The following is an 8399-nucleotide window of genomic DNA, read 5'->3' as shown; positions in this document are numbered from 1 at the left end:
TTTTGGAATACCTCTAGTAGTGAATCAGTGAAATATCTGAGAAGCTACCTTATCAGGCATGCCAACTTAAATAAAATATGGGGGGGGATGACACACACACACACACACACACACACACACACACACACACACACACACCATTTGATTGGCAATGCCCATCAACTTTGGGAGTGGTGACCCCTCAAATATATTTTTTTGGGGGGGGGAACTGAAGACCCTCAGCCCCTAGGAGTTGGCTCCTATGTTCCTTATAATCGCAGTGGTGTTGAATATTTGTGAAGAAACATCATTTCCTCTATATTGGGTGGCACTGCTTCTCATAAGAAATGCCATCTTGAATATTCTGCATTGTGTTTCAATGGCAGTGTAGAATTTTAGAATTCACACCAACACAGTCTATTGTTGCCTCATCATTTGTCTGCTCTAGAATATAAGGGTGTGTGTGTGTGTGTTTCTCATTAACAACTTTACAAACTATGTGCTTATGGTTTTCATGTGTGGCATGGACCACATTTGAAAGATAGGGAAAGTGTCTGTGTCTGTGTGTGTCAGTTTGGTTTCATTTATTTGTTTTAGTTACTTAAGGAATTTTTATCCTTCCTTTAAAAATACCATTTTTCCAAGATGACTCACCAAAGGACAGAGCGGAATCACAATTGGAGAGTTTTTTTAAAAAAATAAAAAAATAAAAAGCAAAGTAACAAACAGTACACGCAGTATCAGATTAAAAACATATTTTTTTAAAAAAAAAGGAAAAAAAAACATGAGACAGATTTAAAAGGCGGCGTTAGTGCAACATGTTGGACTGAAAGAGAGTGAAATGACAGCAAAAGCAGATATATTTGTGCAATCCTCTTGACCCCACAGCTGACTGGCTGTCCAAAACAAAACAAAATTTTGTTTACAAAATTTGCTTTGCTGTAAACAGATTGTCTCTACACAGGCCATGCAGCAGGGAAGTGGTGTGGGGTATACGGTGAACCAGGTGTGGTGCAAACCATCCAAATGGTGCTTGTATTAGCTGCCATTCCAGCTTGCTGAAAATGTTGAAGCAGGAAGCTGCAGAAACGAAGGCTTCTCACTGAAACTGAGCGCGGGACGGGGAGGTTTTGTTACTGTTTTGTTCCTGATATCCTATTCTTCCTTTAAAAAAGAAATTCTATAAACTGAATAGCAGCTGAAGGAGATAGTGTTCCATTCAGACTTGGCTGTTTTCAGGAGATATCACAGATAGCCCCCAGAGGCTACTTTGTAGAAAGGGTACAAATGGTGCCATAGATTTTGTAGGTTTAAAAAAACAAAACAAAACAAAAACTAGGCTAAGTAGAAGCGATAAGATCTTTGATTACTTCATTGTCCAGCAGGTGGCAGTCATAGAGCCTCTTCTGACTGCTAAACCACAAACAAGTGTTCAGTCTGCGCACCTTTATACAGAAGGTCAAGCCTCACACTTGGCAGGAGCTGCGGCTCAGATTTCCTCCATGGTGCTGCGGTAGGAGATGAGCTCTATACAGGTGGAGCATCTCTTAGAACACATCCAAATACGTCCCTGATGACTGGACTTGATGAACACAGGCATTTCTATGGCAAATGTTCTGTGGGTTAAGGGATCTGAATTGATTTCAAATTTCTGCATTCCCAAACTCCTCCTGGAGTGTGCTTTGAATTGCTGGACCCTGCTCTTCCCACGTGCCTCTAGAAGGTATTAGTAAAGATGTGAGCTGAACACCTTCTGCTTGCTGTTTTGCTGGCTGTGTGACAACACCTGCAGCTACTGTTGGCTCAGGCAATCCCGTTTTCATTAACTGCTTTACTGGATGGTATGGAGCGAACATTCAAAACTAATAAACATCTTCAGTGATTTACAACATGGTCAAGGCAGTAAAAATATGCCTGCCCCGTAAACCAAAACTACAAAGATTTTTAACTTGCACCAAGATTGAAGCCAGTAGGTCCTACATGGCTAAGGAGTTGGATTTTCCCAAGGACCAATATCGCTGTTTGTAGTTGCTGTTAGTAGAAGGGATATGCTTCTAAGTATCAAATATTAGATTGTTGATTGTTCAGAATGGAGAGAAACCGCTAGATATTTCATTTAGCTCATACATGGCAAGCTTTAGCATGTCATTCATGGCAGGACTTTCTGACAGTAAGAGCTGTTTGACAGTGGAACGGACTTCCTTGGGAGGTGATCAGATGATCTTAAGGGTTCCTTCCAACTCTACAGTGTGTGTGTATCCTATCCTATCCTATCCTATCCTATCCTATCCTATCCTATCCTATCCTATCCTATCCTAGTGTTTCTGTTTTTTGGGCTATTTCATTGAGTTCATTTAGCCAGCTCTTGAAGTGTTCTTTGTCAGGAGACTCGGCACAGTGATCACATCTGGGATTTTTGAACTGGAAAACTGCAGAGGATTCCAATCCTGTTACAAATAAATGTCTCAGCTCTGAATCCTTTTATACCCTTTTGAGATGATGATGATGATGATTTACTTGCTCTTCATACTAAGGGCCCAGGGTGGGCTACAACATAAAAATGCAATATTAAAAAAACACCAGTTTGAAGCAACTTAGAATCACATAAATAAGGTGGGTCATGAAAATATACACTTCAAGTGTCAAAAACCAGAGCAAAGGGGTGCGTCGTTGTACTTATAAGGACTGGCAGGAGGAGACGTATCACGCCTCATCTACAGTTTCCACCATCCCTGACCATTAGTCACACTGGCAGGGGCTGATGGGAGTTGAAGCTCAATGGCATCTGGAGGGACCTTGGTCCTCCATCATTGTTTTAAGGGCTTAGTGTGGTCCATCGTATCAGCACCAATATATTGCTCTGAAAGCAAGGGGATGGGGAAGAGACGGCATACAAGAGAGACAAGGCATGAGCAAGCTGCATATCTCCATTCTCCTGCCTCTTATAATTCATTTTATTAGAGGGCCACTTAGATAATGTGCTAGAGGTTGGCAATTCAGCCCCCTACATATGGGGGTGGTTTTTTTGTTTTTGTTTTAATTGTTGATATTGCCCTTCCTCTCAGTTCCCACTGTTAAACTTCTCCATACTTGGTCCCCATCCATGACTCACAGCACACAAGTTGAAAAGCTTATTACATTTCTTTTAAGCTTGGATCAAAATATTCCCTCTTTTTGCTTTGTTGCTTTGCCTGTGAATCTGAACGTAATCTCATCCATCTCTTGTCACATGGATGATGGTGTCCAGATAACGTTCCTGTGTTATAAAATAAATAAGATAATATTTTATGCGCAGCAAAATCTGAAATCAAAACGATCGAGGAAGAAGAGCGTGATCTGCATTGTCCAATGGAATATAAAGATGTACAACTGGGAAGTTGTTGGTGACATGTTTGGCTTTATGAAACTAAAGTACATAATGGAAATCACTCTGCCGAGCTATCTTTTTGCCAAGCTTGACAGCATTTAGAAGAGAGGCAAAGAAATGAGTCAACGGGTTTTCACGCTTGACTGCCGCACCTAAAAATCATAGATCCAAACAAAAGGAACCGGGGAACGTGATGCCATGAATAATGATGAAAGCATTCTTTGCAGCTTAAACAACTCAGCTTACAAAACGCTTCTCTAAAAGTGCAGATCTCTTTCCCCACCCTATCACCCTATGCTTCAAAAAACCCTATCTAAATTTTCGAGTATTTAAACTGAATATTGATAAGCGCACAGCTGTCCCTAGGAACTGAAATGTGTGTGGTATGTTGGTCCCTTTGGATTGCAGGGAACGGCATTTAAGTGTGTTTTTCATAAGGCCAATAGACAATGTTATTGTACAGGTTAAGGCCATACTCGCATCTAAAATGCAGAGCAGGGACTCCTGCCAATGCCGCGGTGCAATTATTCAGGAGCAAAATGTTTGCCCACTTTACTCACTGCACCGGGCTCCTTGATGATATCCTGCAACTAATAAGATATCGATTTATTTAAAGCATGTTTTTATACCACTTTTTAGGCAAAAAAGGGGGAGGGCTCTTAAGAGCAGCTTAGCTTAGATACAATCAATAAAGAAAAGATGTGTCACTGCCCACAGGCTTACAATCTAAAAGACATGATACGAAAGGGGAAAGGGAGTAGGAGGGCAGAGGGAAAAGCAAACTCCAGCACCAGTATGTCAAGTTAAATTGTCATTCTGCCAGCATCAGCCTACTAGAATGGAAAGAGTTCAGGCGTCAAATGCAACTGGTCTTCCAGCAAAGCCGTTGAGGGTAGTTTTGCTTCCCTTCTTCCCTTCTGCTGCAGCAGCAGAGGAAGCTGTTGGAGCACCTGGGGAGGTGCGCCCAGGGGCTGGGCGAGCCGGTATTAGGGGTGGGGTGCACCGCGGGGCCTCCAGAGTCTGTCTGCCTCCTCCCACTCAGCCACCCTACAGCTGGGGGGGGGAGGCAGCGGGAGGAGCATTTGGGGCAGTGTGGAATCTGCAGGTGCCCAAGCCACCGCATCTCTCCAAGGAGAGACATGTGGCTCGGGCGTATTGCAGGCCCCGTGGCGAGTGCCGCCCAACATTTTGTCACCCCCTTCAGTGATGACACCCGGGGTGGCTCACCCCCACCAACCCCCTTCCTCCAGCCCTGGCTGTCATGGAACAGTTGAGGGAGGAAAGGCTGGGTGAAAGCGGTCTCCGAGCAGAGACAACAGGGTGATCCTGTGTCCCGTGCCTCCCTCTCTCCTAGAGATCGGACAAATCCTGATGCTGATATTTGAGTGACATGAACTCTTATCACAGAGAGCAGCCAACGGTTGGAGGAAAATGGGGTGGTCCTCACCTAACGATGCAACATGTTCCTATAAAGAAGGGGGGTTTGCACATGCAATGAAGCATTTCCATACAGCAACAGAAATACACACACAGGGCCGTCTTAAGCGCCCCTGGCGCCGTGGTGCGCCGGATCCCTCCGGTGCCCTTCCACCCTGTTTCCCACCGTGGTGGGCAGGTGGGCGCAGTGCGCAGCGCGGCTGCCACAGGTGCTGCTGCGCGGCAGGCGGGCAGGCAGGCAGGCACAGCGCGGTTGCCGTGGGCGCAGCTGCGCGGCGGACTGGCCGGCCAGCGGGCAAGTGCAGCTCGCGGCGCCCTCCTGGCGGGCCGGCGCCGTGGTGCCCTGCGCCACCCAGCCTGGCCGTAGGGCTGGCTCTGTACACACACACACACACACACAGCACACGCAAAAAAAGAAATCCACCTTTCTCAGGAACCGGATGCAACCGAATCAACTAACTGATATATATGAGTTTGCAGTTCAGGGCCACATCCACCCAGGCTAGTGTGCTGATGGAAGTCAGAGATGGAAATGTATTTCCTCTTTGCAGAAGAGGCAAGCCGCTTTCTGCCGCAAGCCATTTGCCAATGAGCAACTGTAGCACTAGTCATGTACTGTACTGCGAACCTTGGTGCGTGCACTATCCCTGGACCAGCCCATCGAAAGAGCAAGACACCTGCATGAAAAAAATAAACAGATTCTCAAATGTATTGTGATATGGACCTCAGAAAATGGCCCCTTCTCACAGTGTTTCTAAACCACACAAGGTTTACTGCTTATGTGTCACTGACCTCTAGGGCTAGGTTTGGGAACTGCAGTTTCTGTACCCAAAACCCCACTGGCTCTGCAGGTATCAATTAAGCCATATATGTATAGCCAGCCAGCCACCACAGACCATTTACGTAAGACATCTTATTTCTTCTCTGGCTTATGTGATCAACTCCTCATAGATTCTGACAGATGTGCCTTGCAGTTCTGTGGTAGCTCATCAAGCTGTTCCCCGTTTTTTAAACTCTTCTCCTGGATCATTTTGGTGGACCAAAACTTGGTAGAAGCTATGCTTGCCCAAAGTTCCCAACATGCACTGCACAAGGTGCCAAAAGTGAAGTCAGCTATTTCTCTTGATGTGTACATGTCTGCCTATATGTTCAGCCTCTTGCTGCCTGTAGTGACTCATGAGGGAGAACCTAAACCAGGCATAGGCAAACTCCGGCCCTCCGGATGTTTGGGACTACAATTCCCATCATCCCTGACCACTGGTCCTGATAGCTAGGGATGATGGGAATTGTAGTCCCAAACATCTGGAGGGCTGGAGTTTGCCTATGACTGACCTAAACAGATGCAGTGGAAGCACACATATAAAGGGTACATATTTATATCCTGCCTTTCCCCCCTGACAGGGACTAAAGACAGCTTACAGATAAAAAATAAGAACAGCTAAAAACATAGGGAAGAAGTATTCATTAAAAACAATTGAACATATTTTCATTGCTTATCAACTAAAACAGATATTGGGGGGGAAAATGAAAGAACGATTTCAAAATCACTCTGGGAATTGGCAGTGGAGTGGGGGAGGAAGGTGGGTGGCTGGGTGGGTGGGTGATGGCATAGGTAATAGCCAATAGGCACCCATGACAGCCAGCCTGTCCTTGATGTGCTAAAGCTGCCAAGTTCAGTTTCTGCACAGCTTGTTTCGCTTAAGTATAAAAACACAGGTGTGTTTTCAGGGCAATAAATGAGTGTTAAGGTCAGTACTGCCAACGGCAAAATTTTACAAATCTTACCTTTGCTAGTTACAATGTATGTCATTTCCACTCAGCCTTTTAAAATACAAGGGACCCACAATCTGTCAAGAATTAAGTCCCCAACAGGACGCAAGGGAAACTGCCAAAAATTAACACACAAGCACCTGTTATACTCAGAGATAGAAAAGTTGAACTGAAGACTGGAGATTTGAGGTCAGGGAATTCCTGCCTGTATGCTTCTCTTCCTAAATTTTTGCTTCCATGAATCCTGAGACCTTCCTAATAAATGTATTTTTTATTTTCACACACATACCCGCAAAACCACATGTGCCTCCCTCCCTTTCTTTCTTTCTTTCTTTCTTTCTTTCTTTCTTTCTTTCTTTCTTTGATTTGATACAGAGGTACCTTGGTTTTTGAACGTTTCGGAAGTCGAACGGTCTTCCAGAATGGAAAAACGAGTTACCACTGTATTTGTGTTTTGCTTTTCCAGCAACAAATGCTGATCTCAAAGCGACTCACAAGAATCCCAACAGCAATGGACAAGTGAACCATTGTAAACACTATAATATCAAACACATAAACGAAGCAAACAACAAAAATTCACCAAAAACAATACGTTTAAAGCACATTACTTCTCCCCCCGCCCAAGGAATCCTGGGAATTGAAGCTGCGTGAAGGGGGACAATAGTTCCAGGATTCCTGGGGAAAAGAAGGTGCTTTAAATGTATGGTGCATATAAAGCCAATGATAACTGACCAGGCTTCAGCCAGGAGATATCTTCTAAGTCAGGAGTGAGGAACCTAAGGCCACTTAGATGTTGGACTCCAGTTCCCATCAGCCCCAGCCAGCATGGCCATTGGTTAGGGATGATGGGAGTAGTTGTCCAGCAATATCTAGAGAGCTACAGTTCCCCTGCCTTTCTTCTAAGTCAGGCATCCCCAAACTTCGGCCCTCCAGATGTTTTGGACTACAATTAGTCCTGTTAGCTAGGGATCATGGGAGTTGTAGGCCAAAACATCTGGAGGGCTGCAGTTTGGGGGTGCCTGTTCTAAGTGATATGTTGGACAGGTTTTTGGAATCTTTCCCATGGAGCCCCAAATTTTATTTCAAAACTGGGTCAAAGACATTTCAAAGCAGTAAATGTGCAAGGGCAAATATCTATCATCTATCTCGGGGATCAGCAACCTTTTTCAGCTGTGGGCCAGTCCACCATCCCTCAGACCATGTGATGGGCCGGACTATTTTTTGGGGGGGGGGAATGAACGAATTCCTATGCCCCACAAATAACCCAGAGATGCATTTTAAATAAAAGCACACATTTTACTCATGTAAAAACACACACTGATTCCCAGACTGACTGTGGGCTGGATTGAGAAGGCGACTGGGCCGCATCCAGCCCATGGGCCTGAGGTTGCCTACCCCTGATCTATCTATCTGTCTATCTATCATCATCTATCTATCATCTCTCTTTGCTCTATCTATCATCTCTCTATCTATCATCTATCTCTCTATCCAACCAACCCAAATGTCCCAAAGTTACCCCTTCTAACTAAAATGACACAGTCATTCAAACAGTTCCTCTAGTAAGGAAACCTAGTTTTAAAAGCTCAACAAGGCAGCAAATGTTCTCCTAGCCACACTGTAGACAATGTGCAAACCTGCCAAGCAGAACCCCATTGCGCCAGGCACAAGGCTCTGGAGGAATTTTCTGCGGGCAGCCCTTGGTATGCACCCTAACAGGGTCAGAGTGGGTTTAAGAGAATAGGAGAACCGAGCGAGAAGCTTAATCTGCAATGAAACTGGGGTTTAACAAGGAGTATGAAGTGTAGCGAAATATTACTTCCATATGCTGGAGAAAACCACATGTTGA

Source organism: Zootoca vivipara, chromosome 9, assembly GCF_965207765.1.
Source record: "Zootoca vivipara chromosome 9, rZooViv2.hap1.1, whole genome shotgun sequence".
NCBI lineage: Eukaryota > Metazoa > Chordata > Lepidosauria > Squamata > Lacertidae > Zootoca > Zootoca vivipara.
Note: the sequence above shows the minus strand (reverse complement) of the source record.